General features: G+C 39.3%; 1 protein-coding gene across 45 annotated transcripts in view; it reads left to right on the top strand.

Annotated features, from left to right (window-relative positions):
* The window catches only part of ZBTB20 (zinc finger and BTB domain containing 20), a 770050-nt gene that overhangs the window by 482642 nt on the left and 266413 nt on the right, over positions 1-20995 (top strand). For 2 of the 45 annotated variants that reach the window (XM_070508914.1, XM_070508897.1), the window contains exon 1: positions 30-1027. The exons of the other annotated variants lie outside the window; for them this stretch is intronic. The gene's annotated coding sequence lies outside the window, so the exon portion shown is untranslated. Of the gene's footprint in view, positions 1-29; positions 1028-20995 lie in introns of those variants that run through there. 45 annotated transcript variants of the gene reach the window in all.

Raw genomic sequence — 20995 nt, 5'->3', positions numbered from 1 at the left:
CGCATCACCAAGTCCTCAACAAGCAGTAGGTGGGTGGCGGGAGGGGGCTCGCGTTCTCATGGCCGTGGCTAGGGCATTCCGGTTCATCAGGAGCGTTCCTTTGTCCTCTCTTCTTCCTCTCCTCCACAGTCACACCCTCCCCCCTTCCCTGAACTTCCCTTCTGAAAATGTCCGGATGGCACAGCAATGATCTGGGCAGAAATGAAATTTTGCTAATAAGCAGCCTCCGCAAGAAATCCTGGAACAGTGACACTGTTGAAACTGCTGGTTTAGTTTGTCTACTGGGAACTCACATGAACTTGCCAACAGAATTCAAGGGGATGAAAAAAATCTTTTTTTGTTCTCCTTTTCTTCTTGATTCTCTTTTCCTTTCTGTTTTGAGGGAGGTAGTTTCAGGAGACATGGCTGCATTTTGAGTGTGGTGTAAAGTTTTCCGTCGGGAGACAATAATGTACATTCCTCTGGCAGGACGGGATGGGTTTTTTTTTGTTTCTCTTGCTGTTGTTTATTTATAAGACATTTCCTCTCAGTTAGTGGAAGTTAGATCGCAAGAGGCTCCAGTGATTTTCCTTCCACCTCCCCTCCCTAATTTCTGGGCTTCAGCACTCTGGAACACTGTGAACTCGACAAGCTAATCAGAGCAGGGAGCTTAGCAGCCAGGCCTGGACACTCTCAAGAGGCTGTGCTGACTCTCAGTCGACACTCCTTGGATCAGGAACCACAGTCCTGGTGAGTGGTGAGGTTCCAGAATTTGATGTGTCAAGGATTCTATTCTTGGTGGCTCTGAAGCAGTCAGGAAATAAAGGGTGTTTTTAAAGAAAAAAGATACATTTTTGTAAAAAAAGCTACCAAACAATCTAACAGAATAATGAAGATTTTAGTGTGCACAGCTGAGAGCGCTCCATGGACAATGGCAGAGCCTTGAGTCTATGCTCAGGACGACCCTGCAGGCATAGGTTTCCTGCTGCCACCGATGGATGTCAGCCTTGACATGCCTAGAAACACGCTTGTGGGAGGAGGAAGATAGGTGAGTGAGTGTGGGGGGAGGTAGTGTTCGGGGTGGTAGGAGGGGGAAGTGAAAGTGGGATTCGTCGTTCCTTTGGAGTTTCTCTCTACCAACTTCATGCATCTCTGTTCTGAGCATTTACATTATGCTCAGAATGCTTCCATACCCAGCTAAGCAGGAAAGAAAAGTGGATGCAAAGCAAAAGAATACCTTTAATACTGTTCTTCTGAAGACCACTTTGCTAAGAACTGGTTGCTTTTAAATGTTTGGGAACCTCCCTCCACCCGACCTTTGGAAAATATTATTTGTCACACCCTCTTCTTTATTCTTCCGCATTCATGGTATCGAACAGAAACATGCAATGAGAATCCTTATTTGGTTCCTGGGAAATTTATCATTCTGACATAGGAAAACTAGATGGCTGTCCTCACAGTATTAAACCCAAATGTAGGATTGTCCTCACTATAAGAGACTGATCAAGTGTGCTATGGGATGTTGTCGAAGGAGTGGAATGGGGGTAGTTGCATCCTGTCTGATATGAAACTAGCAGACGAGTCAACAGACCAACTTTCAGAGCCAATATGTGCCTTCCATGTCCTTGTTAATAGCTCACACTCTCCCTGGAAGTCGAATTTCAGTGGAATGTGTATTTGTCCTTTACCATCGGGTCCCTACTTAGTTGTTCTCCCAGAGGTATTTGATCTTAACGTGTTTTCTTGTCTTCCTTTCAATTTTAAGAATCTGGCATGTTCCAAAATATTAAGAGTGGAAAAAACAAAAAAGCAAAAACCCATGGTGGCCATAAAAGCATTTGACTGTATGGCAGCATCTGAAGTGAATTGTGCTTTGGACAGAGGGAGGAGTCTTTGATGTCCCCAATATGGTTCTCATAGGCTGCAACTTCCAAGAACCACAACCCGGCCTAAGGGGCACTTACTCGATGTCCTTAAATATTTGGAAAGAGAGATGCTGTTTTATTGTTTTACTTGTCCTTGCTGTTAACACATTGACAATAAATTTCTCCTAGAAGTTGAAAATGCTTTGGCAATAGTTGATTTTACATTTAACCAGCTGTGTCTTGTGCTCCCGTCCAAGCTGGTGCAGTCACCCAACATGTTACATTGATACTTAGTTTTGGAATTTTGTTTGCTGCTCTGGGCAATTCAGATTCTTCGCCATAGAACTCACGCATGTTCACATATCCCAAGCTCCCTGCAGAGACTGACTCCTGCTCCAGCCTCATCAGAGTCTGTCAGTGACCTCCAGAACAAAGAATCAGCTTCCTACCACAACTTCTATAGTTTGCAAGGCACATCAGATTCCTCAGCTGTCATTGTGCTAGGAAGCAGTCTCCAGTTTGATTAGGGCCAGTACGCTAAAAATGTAATGGTATGTAATGGTAAAGTTTCCCTATTTCAGTTAGGAATGTTGGTTATGGCCATTCTATTTGTACGTATAATGTTTCTCGGAGATTTTTCCATTAGTTTTCTTGTTTGCTAAAGGAAGAAGTTGAATGGAAAATAGTGTAAAGTTTTAAAAATATGGTATAAAAAATGTAACTAGCTTTTAGCGCATTATTACCAAGACCTACAAAGGAGGCTGTGCCTCCCTCAGTTAGCGCTCAGGCTGCACACACTCCTGAGAGAAGTGTCTGTTAGTCTCTGGTAGGGATGTCAATTAGGACTGCAGTGAAGGCAAGCTGGATCGCTAACACTTTGAAAACACTTTATTATTGAAATCTCATACATCTATGTACAAAATGTTGTAAGCATTTTTAAGCAGAGAATAGGTAAACACAAATATCTAAGACTATATCCCAAAAGATGACATTTTAAAAATATAACCTGTCAGAGAAGTTTTCCTTATTGTTTCCAAGATCTGGAGTTCCACGTAGCCATGGAAGAATTCCATGGCTAAATTGGAGTAAATAAGTCAGAATTTGATCAGTACACCTCTGACAGAGAGGCAACATAATGATGCATTTTTTCCTGCTTAAATGGCTGTATGAATATTATCTGATTTTTTCAATACCTATATTATAAAGTTTCATAGTGTCCTATCAATAATTCAATTTTCTACTGCTCATTCTGAAAATTTTAGTTTCATTTTAGAGGATGCGTGTTGTAAAATGTATATTTTCTTGGATGTACATTTTAGCTGTCAGCACTTTCTATATGTTATATTCATTTAACTAGACAATCACAATTAGGCACAAACAACATTGCTAAATAACAGAATTACAATTTTCCCAATAGGAAGTTATTCTTTCTTATTTGTATGAAAATGCTTTTTGATATTTATGTGATTGCTTTTAAAAGATAGATATTTTAAAAGTTAAAAATAAGGGGTTGATTCACTGTATCATGTGATTATGTATGTATGTTAGCTTGTAAATACATATATACTTGCATAATCACATAACTATATTGAGCTATTAAAAATATAACCAAATACTAGCTAGGCTTACTTGTCTTTGAATTCAGTCAAATGGTTTTCAAGTTGACCAAAGGTGAATTATAGTTGACATTTTATCACGCTGACAATACAGAAATTTTATGCAAATATTATGAACAGTTTTTGCAATAAGATTGGTTAGCTGATAGAATTGGTAATCATCCTTTATCAAATATCCATGTTAGATTATAAGCCTAAATTCTGTTATGCACAACTTCACAATAGTAATTGCTATATGTAGAAAGTAGTTAAAATTAAGTAGAAATAAATTAAATTGCTATTAATTATATTAAATTTGAGAATATATTTAATGAATTCACTTTATTTTGTAAAAATGAATTTGTGTACAAATGACCCAGTTTATTCTAGTTTCTCAGTTGTTTAGTTGTAGTTTAAATACTTTGATGCTGTGTTTACATATCAGCATCAGCAACTACAACCCTCCAGACACCTTTTCAAGATACCCAGCCGCGTCATATCCTTGTCGAGTCACACTTATTTCTCTGAAGCTTTCCATGATAAACCAAACTAAAAGTGAACTTCCCTTTCTGACATTGATAGCATTTTAAAAATCTACAGCGTTCACTTGGCACTTATCATATACTGCTTTGAATGGAAGGTTTTTGTATGTATGAAACTACAAGTGATTAGTGAGCAAGTACTGCATTTTACGTTTATCTCCTTCCCAACCAATGTCAAATTGCCTCAGACTGAGTGGAAGATTAATGAATAGGTGACGAATGAATATCTATATGTCAATGCATTGACAGTGAGTATATTTTGCTTATCATAATGGAACAAATATGTCCAGAAAACAATTCAGTAGATTTTTCTATGTGTGAGCCCCTTAAACTCCCGTATTAGATCTTCCAACTAGCTGTCAGCATCTCCAGCCCTTTGCCAAGGTAGCTTCTCGAATCCCCACAAAGCTCAGGTGATTTCTGCTGGGACATAGGTTCTTGAGCTTGCAGTGAGTCCATTCATTTTTGAGGACTTGTGAAGTTGGCCAAATAGCCAGCTTGGTCTGCTTGCGCAAAATCTGAAAGTACCAGACTCACCTATAACGTATCACATTGACCAAAGGCCTGTCCAGCTTGTCAATACTTGCTTACAGTCAGTCAGTGGCTCTTCCTTTCCTCAAACTCAACATTCAAGGAGTTCAGGCTGATGTCAGATTTTGTAAGACATGAAGACTGCCTGAGAATGCCCAGTGAACTCGACAGAGAAGGGGCAGGACAGACAGACAGCATAATAAAGAGAGGGGCAAGAGGACAGGCAGCCAAATCATTCGCATTATCTTAACAAGCACTAATTAAATGCCCTGTTTTAGACAAATAATAGCTGAAAATAGCCAAGTGCAATTGTTCCTCATGGATGAGTAGAGACATTGGTGGGATCACTTGGTGTTGCTTCAGTCATTAAGCTGTTACACATTAAGGCACCTTCAGTGCTCTGGGAATGTTGGAGGAAAGGGGCCTTTTCCAGCATCCTAAATGGTACCCTGCTGACATGAGTCACATCTAAGGAGTAACTTTATATACTACAAACTGACCCCAATAAGCAGTAATTAAAAGAAACCAAAATATTTGTAAAATATGCTTTAATTACATCTGTTATCATTGGTCAATCAACTTGGCAAGCCCCAAACTAGATATAATTCTGCCTCTTATACTGAATTCTTTTCTGGAGCTTCTAATATAAATAAAATGGACTAGTTTCATTCTCATCTCTTTATTTTCCCTACTTATCCTCTAGTAGACTGAATTCCTAGATGTAAGCAGCCAGAGGGAGAAAGAGAAATGATTCACATAATGGATAATTAACCCTTGAACAATGTAAAGTTAACTCTCCATAGACATGCCAAAAACCGAGATGTTTTGTTGTTGAATTTGTTCTCCTTTGGGTGTTAACACGTAGAGGACATCTCCATTAGCACAAACTTGGCACTAAACAACCTGTTCATCCTCAAGCTACAAATGCCACACACCTTCCAGTTCATTCTGGCAGGATTTGTAGCATGACATCCTCAGGGGTAGTCATGTACAAACCACTCTGAGGGGTAAAATTGTATGAGTGCCTAATCCACTTTTGAAAATGAAAGAAAAGGATCTGTTTTATGAAAAGCGCCTAATAAGGAAAGACACAAATTGTAATAAAAAGTATTAGCACCTTGCACCTCCTGCTAATTGCCTTTCTAGTCAAGAGGAATCAAAATAAAGTAATAAATGTTAGAGCTGCATCAGGAACAGAGTACAGAGAATTGTCTCTACCTTTTAATAGTGAATTGAAACAAATAGTAGACTTTAAACAACCCATATAGCCTTAACGTAGGCTCCTAACCTTTCTAGGACTCACCAACTTCATTCTTCTAATGTGAATAACAGTACCCATTCGACTTACTCATCAGTGTTATGAGGATCAGATTACAAAGACTGTTTCTTCATTACATTCATTAAACATGGATTTAACATTAAGTTATTTATTTATTTATTCAAGAAACATTTTTGAACCCATACTCTGGGTCAGGTATTATTCTAGAAGCTAAAGATTGATTCACTTATTCAAGAATATTTATTGAGGAGCACATGCTATATACCTGGCACTGGGCTGGGATACTACAGTAAACAAAACAAGGAGAAGTCTCTGTTCTCATAATGCCTACTTTTTAGGCAAGGGAGAAAAATGTAAGATATACAGCATGTTGGGTAGTGATAAGTGCTGTGGAGAACAGTGAAGGAGCAGAGAGAAAAGAGAGAGGGATTGAGAGAGAGAAGTGTGTGTGTGTCAGGGTTAAGGTTGCATTTTAAACTGGATATAGAAGGAAAGCCTCACTGAGGGGACAACATTTGAGAAAGATGAAAAGGCAAGTTTTGTGGATATCTAGGCAAGAGCATTTTTGGCAGTGGAACCACCAGATGCAAAGGCCCTGGACAAGAATGTATCGAGTAGGTCTGAGCGATAACAAGCAAGTCTATATGGCAGGATCACAGTGGGTAAGCAGAAGAATGGTTGGAGATGATGTTGAGGAGGCAGTGGGGGTCTGAGCACATAGGCCTTTATATGCTGCTATGAAGGTTTTGACTTTGTCTTTGACCATGGGAAGATGAATAAGACATGACCTCAGGTTGGTCGCTAGAGGAGAGATAGATAGGGAAACAAATTGGGATAATGCCATGTGCCACGCATCATAATAGAGGGATATTTAAGGAACCTTGGAGCACAAAATAGTGAGTGTTCAGCTGAATGTACCTTGGGTAGAAGCTCAGGGAAAGCTTCAAAGAAGAGCTAATAAATCTATCCTGGGCCTTAAAGGATTTTCCCAGATGGTCAGAGGGAGGAAAAGCATTCAGTAAGAGGACCAGAAGGGGCAAAGACCCTTAAATAGGAAATAGCATGGCAGAGTTGGGGACCAGTATCACTGATGTTTAGTAGAGGAGTGGGGAGAAATGATGCTGTAGATGCAAGCAGGGAACAATCATGTTGGGCCTTGATTGCCATACAAAGAAGTTTTAACTTCATCTTGTGGCATTTGGGGAGCCATTGAAAGGTTTTAAGTAGAGAAGGTTAATGATCAAACTGTGTTATAGAAGCTCACCCTGGCAGCCGGGTGGAGGAAAGATTGGAGGAATGGGAGAATAGAGGCAGGAAAATGAGTTAGGAGGCAACTGAAATTGTTCAGACAGGAAACAATGAAGCCCTGAACTAGGACAACGACTCTGGGAATAGAAAGGAGGAGACACATTCAAGAGATAAGAGGCAGAATGGACACGATTTAATAACCTTTGGGCTGGGCATCGAGAGAAGAAGGAATTTTGGATTGCTCCCAGGTTTCTGCCTTATACAACTAAGTAAGAAAAGCTATGAGGAGAAGAAGCAGGTTTTGTAGGGTGGGTGGGAGATGCTAAATTTGCTTTTGAATGTGTTAATTTTGAGATATTGGGGGAGCATCCAGACCCATGTCTGGTAAGCTGTTGGATTTGCTCAGGAAAGCTGGAGGTAGGTCAAGGTTAGAGATAAGTTTGGCAGTCATCTGAATTGTCAGCATCATGGTAGTAGTTAAAATCATGGAGTGGACTTTTCTCAAGGAAACTATATTGACAGCAAAAGGGAGCAGATCCTTGGTGTCCACATGTTTATGGAACAGAGAGAGGAAGAGGAGCCTTAGAGAAGAATAGTATGAGCAACTATTATGTGCCAGCCATTGTGCTAGGTAGTGGAGGAACCAAGATGACTGGCACTCAGATGCCACCTCGGAAGTACCCACAGTTTGTACAAATATAAGAGGTTATTATTACTGTCACCACCAAACATGGGACAGTGCTAACAGGGAAAATGCTCAAACATAACAGAGAAAGTCGTGCAGAGTATTTAATTAGCATCAAGGGAGATTATTATAAAGGCAGAATCTTGGAAAGTTTGCTGCATGCATTTTTGCTATACAGTTCATTTCTGATTTCTCTACTACTTGTGTGTGTATGTTCCAGTCTTAGCAAGGGTTCAAGCTATTGGCAAAACAAGCCAGGTGTAAATTATGGTAGAATTGAAATCGATAGCGCTTTGAAGGACTGGAGTGCCCAGTTCACATCAGGGCGTGCGTCTGTGTTCACTGAAACATGGCTATCAAGTGCACCCTGAGTCATTAGATGTGTTATCCAGTGAATAACAGCATAATGATATTTTAGCAGAGCAGCCTTATGATAAATTCTGCGTTAGTGAAACTCCATATACAGAGCAATTTCTCCTGGCCATGTACATTGCATGGCAAAGAAAGGATATCCTGCTGCGTATCAGAAGGCTGTAATTTCATTTAGGGGTTCTATTGACATTGTAAACTGCAAGAGCAGAGCTCAAGTGGCTATTTAAGTCATGGGAACTTCAAGCTAAAATTACTGCCTAGTCCTAATCGCCACCTCCAGGGGTCTCCTACCTATACATATGTGCTTTATGTATCTATCTTTGTGTCTATAAATACGCAATCACTCCAGGCACTGAGGTGATAAACCGTCCTAAAATATGACAGGTATCTGTCACTTTTGCAGCTGGTACAGGCTAAGGGCTAAATCAGTTATATTATTCATTGAAGGTCAAATGCTAAAAGGGGGCCAGAACCCCCTGACAAGTTCAGACTACAGGTGGTACTATTTTTCTGCGTGAAGACATTCTCTACTCAATTTAATGTCAGGGTCTTCCAGCATGTTGCGGCTAGAAAAGAAGGGACTTGTAGATTTACATATACAGCAGTTTGCAGCCTGTAAGTGTGCCCCACTTTTTCCCCTCTTTGCATTAACCCAGCTCACTTGAGAAAATAGTAGTGCTGGATAGCCTTAGTATCCAGTGAGGTACAGGTTGCATAGTGCTCCATAGAGTGCTTCCCTAGATGTCAAGAGGGGACATTCTGTCTTGAGATATAGACAAGCTGAAAATTGGAAGCCATAACAATTGACTTGAATGTTTATACTCTAAGGAAAATAAATTTATATAAAATTACAAATTGTCAAATAGTATTTATTAGAAGATGCTTTGGAATTGACTCCAGGAGACCAAGAAGGAAAGATTCAAAGCTACATACATTTCTCCTTGGTTTTTAATGGAAATTTGATGTTCATGCCCCTACATTAACAATCAACTTCATCAAGAGTGGACACTACACAATTGTCCGCTGGAGTCCACACTTCAGTCATTATGGTGCTGATGTTTTATTTGGTCACTTTCTTTCCTGGGCTTAGGAGTCATCTATCTACGTGCTGTCTTAATAAGAAATCCCAGCAGAATTATCATGGTTCAGAAAATCACAGTAGTAATAGAACTTATGACTCTTCATAAAGTAAATGTGTTTTACAGTCATCTTATTAACCCTTATGTCACCCTGTAGAGAAATGGAGGATGGAGAGGTAGAGAGCTGGCCCCATACTTAGTAGCTAACTGAGACTAAAATTTTCACTTTCTGTATTAGCCTGTCTATTGTTACACTGCTTCATCACAATAGTTCTTTATTGCTTACATAGTATAATTAAAAATTAAAGTCTGTAAGAGCTGAATCTCTCTCATCTGTTACCATGATACTTTCATAATACGCCTGAACAACTTAATATGCCATTCTCACATTTCTGAGAGGGGCTACTGCTCTAGGGAGAGTAGCCTCAAATCATTTCTATTATGGAAAAATAGATATTCCATAGACATAGATAAGCTCTGATCTGAGGTAGCATAACTCTCCTATTGTTCTCCTGGATGTAAGCAGCCTGGCAGAGTGATTCAGACTGCGGGCCACCTGGGTTCTGTCACTTACTAGCCATGTGACCTTGGGAAAGCTATTTAATTTTCAGTGCCTCAGTTTCTTAATCTGTAAAATGGCATTGATGGTGATACCTTTGTCATAAAATTACTGTGAGGAGTAAATGATAAGTGTAAAATATTTAAACCAATACTTGGTATATAGTAACCACTCGATAAATGTTGGCTGCTGTTATAATCATCATTATCATCATCCTTATCATTTATTCCTATGCTACAGGGTCGTGGTTCATACCTGTTAGGAAAAAAGTACACGAGTGCATGCATACACACACACACACACACATACAGCCCATCCAGCTAGGAATGCTTGCTTACCCCATCTGTGGGCTTAAGTTTCACCTACATGTTAATCTCAACGTCTTCCTAAACAGAGAACATATGAAGAATACAGGCTTTGGATAAGGTCGCCTTGGTACTGCGTTCAGGCTTAGCACTGATTTCAAGTCTTAATGTAGAATTGCTCGGTTACTAGACCTTACTCCAGTTGCTCTCATCTCATCACTTGAGTCCTTCATGCCTCTCTTCCCTCTAAACTATAAATTCTGTTAAGCAGGGTCTAGTCCAGATCTATTGTAATTCCAGCTCAATAAATAAATGTAGGGTGAGAGAATGAATGAACATTCTTCTCTTTACAGCCTCTTCATTTAGGTCCTAGTCCTGGCTACCTGATATTCTAAATGCTGACCTCATTGTCCACACAGGCCACTGTATTCACTATCCCTAGTTATTATTCCCAGTCTTCCAGTCCAAACTCTCCTAGGTATTTTTGTCGTCTTGCCTGATTCAAAACTCTCAGTATGACATCCAGTCAATATAGTAGGCCTGCCTTCTATCTGCTTCATCTTTTCCTTCATGGAACCATGGGCACCACCCTTAGAACTGTGTTCTTTATGCCTCTACCTTTGCCTTCTTCCCATTTGAAATTCGAACTTTAATCTTATAAGTGATTCATTATCCATTTGCATATTAATCGGATGCCCTTGGTTCTAACCTTGATTTTGATCTTCATATCATGGTATTCACACACCCCTTTCAATATTTATCATATTTTGAGAAAAATACACTTATATCAATAATAAGTAAGTGAAAGCTGATATCAAGCCCTATCTGCAAGAAACGGCATTCAACAAGCTTGCAGACTATGTATTGTACCATTTCTTATGCCTCATACAATGGTCCTTATCCCAGCTCCTTGATGAATATCACAGACCTTATATCCTGAACCTGGTCTCAGTTGCCCTATACCTGCTCCACCCCTAGGCTGGTGCTAACATCCAAAGCTTAATTAATGTAAAATTTAATTGTGCCATGATGGCATTAGTATAGAATGTGTCTAATAGTGAACATCACAGGCAAAAGCGAGAGGAGCTGAGCAGTAAAATGGAACATTGTTGCAGCTGGTAAAGACCACTGACCATTACATGTTGATATATTGATTGTTTCTTTATTGTCACTATTTGTGTTTTTTTGGACTCTTACAGGAAAGGGAGAAAAGATTTTTTAAAAAGAGAAACAGCAATGCAACTTAAATTTAGAAACAAGTATGATGCTAATCTTAATTAATATCTTTCCCTATAGTTAACAGTGTTACTGATTACCAGACATACAATACCTGCTTACAAGGACCTTACAGTTTCTATAGTCTTATTGCAGATATTAGTAATCAGATCCTAAAATTAATGAGGTAGAAATTACTAGTCTATTATTAGGCACGAAAATAAGCAGCAAAGAAAGGCAGTGAGTACTACAAGAATTAACTTCAGGGTGGTGTCTAACGGTACATGGAAGGTTTGGTAGTAGAGGGAGAACTTTAGCAGTAGATGTAAAAGCTGGGCATTGAAGGATGACGGGAAATGGGTCCTTTGGAGAGAAAGTAAGATGCAATGCAGTGGAGTGATGTTGGAAAACAGAGAAATAGGGAGAATGAAGAAAAGTTTCACTGTGAAAGTAGGCATGGCAGTGGGAAGGAAGTTCATGTGTACAGGAAGTAATGAAATTAGAGAAGCGATCTATGTTGGTGAAGATTGGGGTGTCAAATTGAAAGGGCAGGTGGTGCCCAGAACTTTTTCTTGTGGATTATGAAAACAATGGCTGTCAGATAGTTAGAACTCGATAAGGGTTTGCTGAATAGTTGAAACATTCTAGAGAGGCAAGCAAAAGTAATGAAAGCGGTACCTTAGGAGTTAACCTGGTTATAGTGTACAAAGTGGACTGAGGGACTGAGACTAGTCAGATGCCAGCTGGTAGGCAATTGCAGCCATTCAGTTGTAGAGCAATCAAGACGCAAATGCAGTCATGACTGTGGAGATAAACAAGGGACATCTCAGAAAATGTTAACGGCACTCTCCGTGTCTCTTGCCTACCAACCCTAACCGTAGTGCCACCTAACTATAAATCTAGCCGGAAAATACTTCCTAAATGTGAGATCCTCTTTGCCTTCTGATTTGTTTATAGTCAAGTCCATTACTGCTTACAAGACAGGGCAAGGTTGGGGAGTGGGCCCTTAGGCTCACTTAAGCCTCTAACCATTGAGGGCTTGATTGTATTATATTCCTGAACAACGTGAAATGCTCTCCAAGTTTGACCCCTTGGGGCATAAACTCAGGTAACACACAAACTCCTTTGGGTTCCCATTTATGAGTTCCTGATACACAAGACTCTGTGGGAGATCTCCCATATCATAGGGTGCTGATCTTCTCAGGGGGATTTGGGAGGAATCCTAGGTCCTTAACTATTTAGTAGTTCTTAACTCTCACTCTCTGACTCCTGAAATAGCGATAGAACCTTTCTCCTGCGTTTTCTCCCTTCTTTCTTCAGTTCAATCAGGTCAGCACCAGAAAGAAACCTCAGGAAGACTATATGCTAGCAGAGATTTCAACATCATCCCAAGATGTCATTAACCCTGAGGCAGTCTCAGAGATCCCAAGGAAATTCTGGGACTTGGTTGTGAGAAACAGTGCTCATTAGCTGGTCTTTTGCTGTGTGCCTAATTCACTCATCATTATCTATCATGCACCTGGTTGGCCTTTCTTTGGACAGTTCTGACATTTCTTGAAGTGTAACAATTTGGCCAATACGTCACATCTATATACAGCTTTCTCTTGACCAAGAATTGTGTGTACCTTGCTTTGTTCCGTTCTTAAGGCAAATGTCCCATTTTATATTGTGGTCATTTGAGTGAGTGCCTTTTCCCACCTACTGAGAGCTCCTTCTAGAAAGACCATGCCTTACTTTTCTCTGTATCTTCTGGGTTCAGCATAATGTATGCCCCACAGTAGACCACTAGGACGTATTTGACGCTCCTGATTTTATGCATTTGAACAAGGATAACTCTCTGTGAGATTTCCATCCTGAGTTCTCAGTTTCTAATTTGGAAAATACTTCCTAAGTGCCAAATGCTCTTGCCTCTCAAGCCACTCAATCCCAGGTACATACTAGGCCTAATTTTTCCCAGCAGTTGGCACAGGGAATGTGAAATTGATGGCTCTGCTTGTCAAACCTGTCTGTCTGCACAGCATAGAGTAGCACCATTTAGAAGAGGGGGTTTGGAAAATTAAACAAGGACTGTCTGAATAGGAGACCCATCGGCCTGCAATGGAATGACAGGTTTCTGCCCACAAACTGAGGTTAAGACCTGCGTATTGATGCTTCTTTTCACCCATTTGTGAGCAATGGGCCTCACCCCATTAGAGGGTGAATGTGTTACACCACTGGAAGCTGTTATGCATTCTCTGTAGGTCTGTATGAAGGAGATGGAGATATACATAAATACGTACTTGCCAACAGATCTCTGTATTTATCTGCCTGTCAGTGGGAGCACAGGGCACAGCTCTTTGATGGGCAAGAACTGCAGGTCAAAGCCGTGCTCTTGCTGCTGCTGCTGTTGCTGTGATTTCTGAGGCTTTATCATTTGAGTCCCGAAGGAGGCTAGGGGCAGCTTGTTAGTTGTTGTTGCAGCCTAACCTGGGAGGCTAGCTCTGGTCACTGACATAATTAAAGAGACCTTACAAATGTTGGCTGCCAATGTTGTTGTGGCCAGTGGAGATGGATTCTTAAAACCATGGTCACCCACCATCTATAATCTTTCAATTGTGCCGCAAGAGTCCACACATCTCTGCTGTCTCCGGGCACTGTCTCTAATGCTGCTCTGATGCTGTCTCATCCTCCTGGATTCTGCCTGTCAAGTGTGTTTCCTGCTTCAGGCTGTACCACTCTGCGTCTCAGTCTCTACCCAACTCAAGGGACACGTTCTCTCCCAGTAGGAAAAAATGACTATGCTTCCAGCTTCTAAGGGAAATAGTGTACTAAACTAGGTGCTTATTTTAGCAACAGTCATACCCCCACAATTATATACATCATTGACCTTGGTGTTTATCATCCCAATATGCAATATGCCCTGCGAGGAAAAACATTTTTTTCCCCCAAAGTGAAAACATACTAGCGATGGCAAACTGAATTTATGATTACTTTGTATATAACTGAGGAAAACAAGCAGAGCAAACGTGTTTTTAATCTAGGCCCGTTTACCAGTTTAATTTGATAGTGGGAATTAATTGTGCAATTCTTAATATAACTACAGTACAACCACAATTAACAGACATTCTTTAGAGTCATTGCCCCTCCTCTCATGCTTATAAGAGGGCATCAACTGTTCATTTCCCCGAAATTCAATTTTCCTCAAGACTGCAGAATTATTGCAAAAGAAGTGACATGAGTATTTTTGTTTTTTGGTTGGTTTGCTTGGGATCCATTTAATAAAAGTCTGACTGAAAGACATGAGGAAGTGAGCTCATCTCAGACACCGTTTCCTGATTGTGTCTTTCTCAAAGGTAGGTGGAGGAGCTGAAGAGTTTTGTCTCAGACAGAATTTGGAAGGAAATAGACTGACTTATCAAGGAGAGGTGAGATGATGTGAAAGGCCTTATTTTTATGTGTTAAAAAGATATAAGACAGATGTTTCACTGAGCAGGATGGGGCCTGGGCCCAGATGTGAAGGTTTCTTTTCCTAGTTATTTTTGTTGGCTATGCTTTCTTCTTATTTCTATTGTGAATATCTCTGGGATGCAACAAAGGCAGACTGATTTTTCTGAGAATCACCTCCAACAGGGTAGAAATTAGTAAACTGATCAACCAGATTGACAGACAATGAAACAGAAGTGAAAAAGTAACCCTGGATACAATTAAAGGAGGTTGACTAAGCACAGGGTTTTTTCTTCTTTCTCTAATAAAGTAGGATTGATGCTTGGGAGTTATAGGCTGATGATCCTGTGTGAGTGAGCTGCTTAAAAAGCCCATTTGACTTTTTGCTATCACTAAAAACCCTAAAACTCAGTAAATGTATCTAAAGTTATTTTAAAGGAACGTATGAGTTCACAGTTTGCTGTGAAAGTCTGCACCTGCTGAAAAGGCACAACAGAAACATTGAAATGAAATAATTCAAAGGAATGAAGAATTTTTTAGCTGCTGTGGCAAAGGTTTCTCTAGGATAGTGTTTCCCAAACATCCCTGAGCCTAAGAATCATTAGGATCATCTGTGAAATATGCACATTTCTGGGTAATCCCCCAGACCTGGAGAACCAGAAGCTTCCATAGAGCAGCCATGGCATTTGTGTCTGAAGCAAGAAACCTACTCGATTGTTGTAATCAGGGAAATTTGGGAAACACTGCTCTAGGAGATTTTTTTTTAGAACATGTAAGAAGGGGGAATGATGTAATAACTTATTCCATATAAACGTGATCCTATATACACATTTCTCCCATGTTCTTTCCAGGAAATCAGAGGCATTTCAAGTGAGTAAAAGAACAGCTTTTCTCTAGACCAGTGGGGTTATTTTTTAGCATCTCATCGCTCTCCTTGTCCCTCCATATCAGTGACCTTAAGACTTTGTATTCCCCTCTTGTCCACCCCTCATCCCTACCTAATAAATGGTCGTCACATAAAATAAAAGTCCCCAGACTAAGAATTTGGAGCTTGAGTTCTATTTCTGGCTGAACTCAGAGCTATGTGACCTTATACCTTCTCATCCCTTTGGTTTCCACATTGGAACAAGGAGGAGGTTGCACAAAACGTTATTTGTGAACCATACCAGCTCTACGTTCTTCCAAATATTAAATAACTTGTGCAACTTCATTTGGAGCCTATAACCTTATATGATGATTTTTGTGCTTGATGGGAATATGTGTTCAGGTTTAGATATGTCCGTAAGTTTTATTTACAGACTTTTGCCTATTTCTGAAACCAAGTTGAGTTACAGTTTAATCTAAGGTAATAAACTCTTTGGAAAATTTATTTTCTGCTTCTGACTGTTAGAAGCGTCTTCCAGGGGAATTATTGACAAGGGTTTGTCATATTGACAACCACATGATGGATACTGATTTGTTAAAAGAGTAAGAGAATGAATGAACTACCTGGTGCCTGTTCTAGGTGCTAACATTTTCAAGTCATGGAGGTAAGGAGAATTATACTCTTCAGCTAAAGTATGGAGACTGGCAGTGAAAATAACTTTTTAAATACGTATAAATGGCCGTGGCTTGGGGTTGCTACAAAGCTGTATAGAAAGTACTTGGCTGAGAACAACAATGAAAGTAGGAAAGAGAAGAAAGCGCTACTCCAGAGTTTCAAAGGTGAAGGCAGAGTAGAGTATTGGTAGAGGCTTATGTTTCCCAAACTCCCTTGTCGGCTCAGCATGTCCTCAGTGTAAATACACATGTGACAGTGGCCTCTGCACTCATTCACACTTCAGAGAAGCCCTTGGTTTCCTTTTCTCCCTCCATTTTAGCAGTGGGCAGCCTGCAACCTTTTGATCAAGCTGACTTTGTACATTACATGACTGAACTCAGCTATGCCAAACATCCTTGAGGAAGCTGACATTTGTGTACTTTGAAAGAATAAAAAAAGAAAAGTGAATCCCAACTGCTTCCTCCTGCCCTTTTGATTAAGAGAACGGTAAGTCAGCAGGAGAGGTGCTGCTTTTAACAAGCAGGGGTGTGCAGAACTGATTGGTATCTTTCTTTGAAAAAAAGTGGAAAAGATTGATGTTAAACAACACTAATCAGAGTTGATTACGGGGACTGAATGAATTCATTGATGGGAAAGAGCCATGGTTCCAGAGACAACAAAAGAGATTAGATAATAGTCAGGGGAATAGTATTTGGAATAGTCCTGTTCATCTCTGACAACCAGGAATCAGTGCCCCTAGCAATTTAACCACTCTTTGGAATAGACTTATCTTACACTACACGCAGTTATCTGCTGAGAATGCTCCTCTCCCTGAGTTTGGCATGGCTGACTCTTCATTCAGATCTCAGGCTTCCCTGATCACCTTATCTAAAGTGGTACTTGCACCACAACCTGAGTGGGCCCTACCCACCTCTGACACCTCACTTCCTGCTATTCCCAAATATCACCCAGTGCTCTATGGATCTGCCTGCAGTTCCCTGAATGGACCATGCTCTGCCTTGCTCTGTAATATTTCTTTTTTTTTTCTGTTGCCTCTACCTGGTGTCTCTTTCCATCTTCTCTAGTCTCTGCCTGATCAACTCCTCCCATCCTTCAAGTTTTAGCTCGGGCATCATCTCCTCCAAATTTGTTTTCGAGCTTCCTCATCAAAAGTCAGGTTCTCATGCCTCTGTTCTCTCACAGCTATTTAAGCTTAACTCAATTATAGCAGCTACCACCCTGTATTATAATTAGTTGGATTTTACTTTCCCTTCTCCTCAGTAGACTGAAATATTTGAGGGCAGGGACTATGTCTTTTATCTCTGTGTTTTTAATGCTGGCAAAATACCCAGAACATATTGGGTGTTTAATTACTAAAGAATGAATGAATCAATCAATCAATACTCCCTACCTGCCTACCTCCACATTTTAAAATAAATGCCTAAAGTGAATAATGGAACCCAGAGGAAGAAATTCCTACACAGAATGGATAACTCACTGGTTATCTGTTTACCAAAAAGTAATGGGAAAAAGGAAATGGGGAATCAAATTTAGGAGCATTTATCCCTGCTCTCTTTTGTGACTTCTGGGTTGTTCTAGACAGCACTCTTGACTGTAAATATGACGGAACCTTTGGGGAAACAGCTTGGTGGACTGATGCTATAATTTTTGACCAGTGAATGAATGTGTTGCTCATTTTACAAAAATTAGGCTGCTGTTATTAAATGTATTATCAATTACAATGCACCGTTTAGATAGGCTTCTCCTTTAGGACCCCCCAAGTACTCAACATACATCATCAGCCTAATGCTGTATTCTGTCTCATGTTAGTAATCTTATGCATACTGATTACATCACCTGAGCACTTTAGAATCTTGATAAATTGTATCTAATGAATGAATATATTATACTCATTATTTTTAATAATCTCATACATTTAAACTCCCAGAGAAATGTGTTTTCTTCTTCTTAGATAGCAACAAGTGAATAACCAGATCTTTTCCACTCAACACATGGAGAGTAGAACTTACGGCGAATCATCCTAGGCTTTTCAATGGGATTTATCCCAACTAATTCATGGTTGCAACATTTTAATGTCATTTTAGATTTTACCAGTGACTCCATTGAGTTTAGAAAGAAGTAGCTGTTTATTAGCATTGAAAGAACGCTGCAGAGCTAGAGAGGGAAGAACAGGAAACGTTTTACGGTCCAAGGTGAACGAGTCCCAAGGATGCCAAATACTGTTTCACCACATTCGCCCAAATGTTGGCTGCACTAGTGGCTAAAAGATGGGGGAGCACGGGGATCATTTTATCATTGCTATGACATTTTCATGTTCATTTTTATGTGAGACTATTCTTGAATTAGTCAATCTTGTAATTTTCAATGCATTTCTCAATCTTGAATTCTCCAATATATCTTGGAAACCTTTCCACATCAGTATATAGAGAGCTACCTTAATCTTTTATTCAGTTGAACAGTATTCCATTATGTAAATGTGTCATAGTTTATTCTACCAGTCTCTATTTATGAACAATTTTTGTCATTTCAAACAATGCTCCAGTGAACAACCTTGTACATAAATCATTTCAGAGATGTGCAGGTTTTCTGCAGGATAAATTTTCAGAAGTAAAATTGTTGGTCACAGGGTTACATGCATCTTAAATTTTGAGAAATTTTGCCAAATTGATCTCGACAGGAGTTGTGTCACTGAGCAGTCCCATTGGCAATATATGAAAGTACCCTTTTACCTTAGCCTCAACAAAATAGCGATCTGTTAGACGGGATTTTTGCAATTGTAAAGGTAAATGGATGATACTTCAGTGTATTTTGATTTGCATTTTTCTTATTATGAGTAATATTAAACAACTTTTTATGTTTAATGATTTTAGTATTCATTTTTCTATAAGGTGCCTGTTTTTCCCCTTTGCCTTTTCTTTCTATTGAGTTCTTGTTTTTTTCCATATTGACTTCTTGCTCTTTCTACATTAAGGTGATAATCCTTTTACGTATATGAGCTGGAAATATTTCTCACAGTTTGTCTTGTCTTTTTTTTTTTTTTTTAAATTACTTTGCTTACGGCATTATTTTTTGGTCATACAAAATTTGGTTTTTATTATAATCAGACTTACTAATCTTTTCTATTATGGTTTCTAGATATTGAGTCATAGGTAGGAAGTCCTTCCCCATGCCAAGATTATAAAAGGATTCACAGATGTTTTCTTTTAGTACTTTGATAGTTTCAATTTTTATATTGAAAAATATGATCCTTTGAATGAGATCTTTAATCCAGAAGATATTTTCAGGATGAAGGAGAAGCCATAATGTTCCCAGAGCTTGAGGAGCTGTGGCTGACCTGCTGTCATTTGCATAGCATACTAAATCTCATTCCTTTCTGCCAGTGGGATGCAATACAATTACGATGGAAAAGAACAACCTGGATTTTAAAATTAAAACTAAGAATAACCATGTTTAGCCTTTTGAGGTGTTCACCTTTCTTCTTTTTGTGTTGCTACTTGTTTGTTTTTGTTTTTTATTAGTTTCTTTGTTTCTGTAAGGAGGCCATGTACTAGCAGAGAGACCATAAGCTAATGGCATTGTTTATTGGTTGAAATTCTAGTATCCTATGTAATTCAGCACTAAAATCTCATTTATTATGAAACACAAACTGATATGAAATAATGCATAGAACCTAGCCCTTGGAGTCAGAAACCCTGAATTCATCTTTTGTACCCAGAGCATCTCTCTTTGCCATGATTTCCATCTGTATAAAATGGAAAGAATGAGATTGGCATTTCAATACCAGTAAGAAAGCAATTAGATGCATTTTAAAAAGTGCTTTGAGTTCTAGAGAAAATCAATTCATGAACTTGTTAGCTGATGATATTTTCAAATTATATGATATATGAATTTTTGGAGGGAGGCTTTATGTAGAAAGCTTGTTTTTTTCCATACTCCAGTTAATATTTGCTTACCCTCTTCTATATTTTGCCTTCATTTGCTTACCCTCTTCTATATTTGCTTTCCTTCTTCTATATTTTGCCTTCATTTTCAAAAGTGGTATTTCAACAAGAATCTGTTCTAGGTGCAGGAGTTTCAACAGTGAACAAAACAGACAAATACAAAAAAAATTTGTCTTCATAGAACTATATGCATGGCAGAAAGGCAGAAAATAAGCAAATACGTACATAAAATATAAAGCATGTAGGAAGTCGGTAAGTGCAATAGACAGCAATAAAGAGGAAGGGGGCTAGGCATTGTTGGGAAAGGGGAGTTTCTGTGATGACTAGAATCAAAGAATCCTATGCATTTAGCAGTAAACCTTAAAGGATATACAAGGATATCTCAGAGTTTCAAATACAATGAAATGACTTTCTGTATCAGAATTAGACATGTATAAGTAACCAATCATTTATGAACTTATTGGCTCTATTCAAGGTCAAATGACAGCTTTTGTCAAACCATTCTACAGACATCTCCCGTGTGCTCAGGATACTCACCTCTCTCCTCTCAGACAGACTCACCATTGGCCTTTAGGCAACTCTATAGAATTTGTGATTGACAATGAAGAACCAATGCCTATGTGATTAGGAGCTGGTGAGAGCCTTGTTTAAATGATGTGATATGATGAATCTCAATAGATGAAGCATGATAATCTTAGTAAGATGTTGGATTTGAGGACCTTTTCTCTACCACTAATGTAGCATCTCCCCTGTGGAGCCCAAAGTCTCAAAGGCTGTGGATTACAACACTCTCTACTGAAATTATGGTGCTGGTGAGTTGTTTACTGAACTTTATTC

Source organism: Equus asinus, chromosome 5, assembly GCF_041296235.1.
Source record: "Equus asinus isolate D_3611 breed Donkey chromosome 5, EquAss-T2T_v2, whole genome shotgun sequence".
In the NCBI taxonomy this organism is placed as follows: Eukaryota; Metazoa; Chordata; class Mammalia; order Perissodactyla; family Equidae; genus Equus; species Equus asinus.
Note: the sequence above shows the minus strand (reverse complement) of the source record. Positions and strands in the feature narration are given on the sequence as shown.